Genomic DNA, 4,504 nt, shown 5'->3' with positions numbered 1-4,504 from the left:
GAACGTAAAGCCAGATGAAATGCTGCTAAGTATTTTGCCTGGTGTTTTAACGGTTCTACCAGCTCACTACCCTATACCAATTTAATGATGACATTAACCAAAACAAAAGCAGTCTATATTCACTTCGATATGATAACAAAAGGGTTGATTCTTAATATGGTGAATTAAAACTTAAGTCCACTACCTACTCTTTGTTTCTTACTTGAGAACATGCCAATGTTTGGGAAAGACATGAATGATACAGCTCCCCTTTTACTCTGTTATTGTTATTACCTTTCAGTATGATTACTTAAAAACACACACACATGCATTCATATGTTCACTCATACAAATGCACAACTATGCATGCTCACATGCATTTTACACATGTATATATGCACTTATTCATGCATCTTGTATAAATAAAAGCTCAACCACCATGCTCCCTCGTAAATTAACTCTATCTCACTTACACACACACAAACCTGTGTGTGTGAATTTGGAGCCATTTTATAGATTTATGTTATTAGGAAGTGCATTGTAGACTCTTCACGATTAACTAGTGTGTGGACAGAATGTAAACATACATACACAGCCAGACATACATAAACAGGTGCATACATACATACATACAAACACGCAGACAGAAGTTTTCATATACATACATATATAAGACACAGATGAGTATGTATAAGCATAAACACGTAGACAAGTGGGTACTGTACACACATGCACACACGCACACACATACACACACATACACACACATGCACACACGCACGCACACACGTACACACACATGCACACACATGCACACACACACACACACACACAAACACACACACATTGCTAGGACTAACCTGAGAAGCCAGTAGAAAATAAGCTTCTATATTCTCTTATCTTTCAGAGATAGAACTGTTGTGGAGGTGAGGTAAAAAAATATATTGCAATGATCAGTATTAAATGAAACCTGTATAGGATACAAGATTATATGTACACACACTGTATGCGTGTGTGTGTGTAGTTAGGTAGGTAGGTAGATAGAGAGAAAGAAAAGGATTTATACATTTCTCTAACCGGCTTTCAACTTTACTTCTCCTTCTCTCCCTTACTCTTACTTTTTTCCTCTCCCTCCCTCCCCCCCTCTCTCTCTCTTGAATTTTTAAACATCTCTGCTTGTGTGTGTCTGTGTGCATGATAGTGTGAAATGAATTTTGTGTTGCTAGTACGTGTTTGTGTAACATTCATAACATAGTCCATTTATGGAAAGTATGCACGTCAGATATGTGTGTATGCATATGATACACGTGTGTATATGTATGAGAGAAAGAGAATATATATGTGTATTCCTAATATAGTCATATGTATTTCTAATATAGGCAAATTGTGGAGATTTTTAGTGAAAGCTGAATGAATGTGTGACATTCGTGCATTTCATTAAAAATAGCAATATTCTGGCCCATTTTCCCCCATGTCACTATTTCCACATGCTGCCATGGCACATTTATGCAAAGATTTACGTGAATCGATTCAAACTCAAGAAATGTCCCTCATCTTACTTTGGCCCCTTCGGTCTATCAGGACCTTATGAAACTATTATAATCATCAATGTTTTAATATTCACTTTTCCATGCTTTGGAAACCAATATGAAATCATTCTCGAGGGTGGAGGTGGCAGTGGTAATTGGGTATCTAAAGCAGTAGAACATCAGACTTTTTTGTATTTCAGAATTTTCTTAACTCTCCCTAAGTTTAAGGCCTATCATAGATGTCTTTACTTTTTCTAATTCCAACATTGATAAAATTAGTACCAGTAATATACTATGGTTCATTGACCTCCAGCAGCTGTATATCATCTCACTTTGTGTTCAATCAATAGACAATTATCAACATTTGTGTTTTGCCATTGTTGTTGTTACATCTACTTTAATTGAATAAAACTGAAGGAAAATACATCTACTTTCTTTCTCTTTGCACTATTAAATGGAAATTAACTCTACTTCATTATAATGGATAATTATATTCTAACAATTTTGCCTGCTCTCTACCCTAACGATGATAATAATTTTTTCTACTATTGGCACAAAACCTGAAATTTTAGAGCAGGGGGCCATTCAGTTACAGTCCTAAACTAGTACATAATTTTATCACCCTCAAAAGGATGAAAGGCAAGGCTAACTTCAGCAGGATTTCGGCTCAGAATGTAAAGAACCAAAGGAAATGCTGCTAAGCACTATGGATTCTGCTAATTTGCTACCATTTATAGTTTTAAATTTAGGCACAAGACCAGTAGTTTTGAGGGAGAGGAGGTTAGTTTGTTACCATTGACCCCAGTACTCGACAGGCACCTTATTTTATGGATCCCAAAGGGATGAAAGGTAAAGTTGACTCTGGTGGAATTTAAACTTGGAGCATAATTTGTCACTAATTCTTTTCAATTTTTCAAGTAAAGGAGTTTTTATTCCACTCATCTTCAAAAATGCCTCGAAACCATGTGGTCCGAAAGCAAACTTCTTAACCACACAGCCAAAACATGAGACACACACACACACACACAGTTTTGTTGCATGCAGAATCTTTAGGGCTATATGCCAAGTTCTCAGTAAAAACACTATTCTTATATGTAAATCAGTTTAAGCCCTCAATAACTTATACCATCATTATTTATGTAGTTCTGATTTCAGATTAATCAACCTCCACTATTTTGTTGACAAGAGTCTGACAACATCTAATGAAATTAGAAATCAGGCATTGTGATTACCATGGTGTCTTGCCAAGAATGTTAGGCTATATCCTACAAGACTGTATACTTCTTTAAATCCTCTTCACTTCCTTTCTCTCTTTCTCTCTCTACTTCTCTTTTTCTCTCTGTCTCTCTCTTTCATATATATATATCTCTGTACAGAATCAATCAGTTTGATGATGGTAATTCTAATTTCTGTGAAATGAGAAGCCCTGACTAGTGTAGTTTCAGCTCTACTGAAAGCCTTCTAAGCAGATTCTTATTATCACTGTTAAACACTGTTAACCAAGATTTTACTTGGTTAAATAACTTTTTATTGAAATTAGCACTACTGGGTCATCAAGTTTCACCTTTTCCTTACCATATTCTGCTGGAAGACATTGACTTTGAATTCATTTTGAAAATAATGAAAAACTTAGTAAAATAACATGGTTCTTATTAAGCATGTATTTGGTACATAAATTCATATGAAATTTTCATAAAAGATTTTAATTTAAATCACTTTAAAAGTTTGTATCATAGAACAAAAATGAACTCCAATGAGTTGGAATCAAAGGTTTAAAGTTTATTATTCTTACTGATTTTTATATATGTAGTATTGTGAAAAAGGCATATTTTTTACTGCAATAACATGGCACCACTGCCTGGTAAATGATTATAGATTACCTTGTTAGAGTAAATAATGGTAGAACTGGCAGCTCCATCTAGATCTTGTTCAAATAGATTTTATAGATTGTAGTGAATGATGTTCTTGGAGTTTAACATCTGGTGTTAAGTTTTTGTCTCATTATATTGAATGCTTCATTCATTTACTTAATATCTGTTTATGGATTTTTTATTCCGCTTGTCTTTGAAAGTGCACATCGACTGGATGATTTGTTAGGGAATGCTCACACTCATACCTCTATACACATGCACACGTCCTCCTACAGCAAGAAATATGTTGTGCTGTTGCTCCTTTTTCTCATACTTTAACCACTCTTTTCCCTTAGCTGCCTCCCTTAGAGTTCATCATTTTGTAAACTGCTTGTCAATCTCACTAGTGCTGGTGCCATGCAAAAGAAGCACCCAGTACACACTGTTAGGTCTGCCAAAGCTGACAGACACATGATACAGTTCTTGAACACATTAGATCCTATCAAAGCATCTAACTCATGCCAGCATGGGACATGGACATTAAAGAAAGATGTGGATAATGATTTTATGCACACATGCATGCACACACACACACACACACACACACACACACACAAATAAAACAGCTTTCCGTACATTTCTGCCTGCCAATTTCACTCTCAATTGGTTAGTCTGAAGCTACTTGTAGACAATGCTTGCCCAAGGTGCCATGCAATGAACTAGAAGTCATGACCCCTTCATAACAAAGTGAACTCTTTATTCACGCAGTCATGCCTCTGCCTACGTTGTTGTTTTAGCGTTGCACCTCTCTGTAGAAAATTGTCATAATAGAGATTTTTTTTTTTTTTTCATCTTCACTAGAACTGGTTCAGAACCATTGGATTTTGATGTTCTATAATAAAATTGTTTTGATCACATATTGATTTCTTCTCCCTCCCCCCACTCCCACCTCCCACCATTCTCTGTGAGATAGCAACTCCAGTGTCAGTTGCTATGTGAATTTTATATGAAAGTGATAAAAATAAATGGCCAAGATTCAAGTAATCTATCATGCCACCGTCCAGTTTATTTTTAAGTGAAATGTTTGGCCACCAGAATATTGTTCCAGATAAAAATAATTAGAAGATGATACCAGAAAAAGGAGGT

General features: G+C 35.5%; 1 protein-coding gene across 7 annotated transcripts in view; it reads left to right on the top strand.

Annotated features, from left to right (window-relative positions):
• Nucleotides 1-4,504, top strand: part of LOC106880501 (microtubule-associated serine/threonine-protein kinase 3) — a 260,570-nt gene that overhangs the window by 145,833 nt on the left and 110,233 nt on the right. The gene's annotated exons all lie outside the window — the stretch shown is intronic.

The sequence above is a fragment of the Octopus bimaculoides genome, chromosome 9 (assembly GCF_001194135.2).
Source record: "Octopus bimaculoides isolate UCB-OBI-ISO-001 chromosome 9, ASM119413v2, whole genome shotgun sequence".
Taxonomy (NCBI): Eukaryota; Metazoa; Mollusca; class Cephalopoda; order Octopoda; family Octopodidae; genus Octopus; species Octopus bimaculoides.
This window is presented reverse-complemented; position numbering and strand designations above follow the sequence as displayed.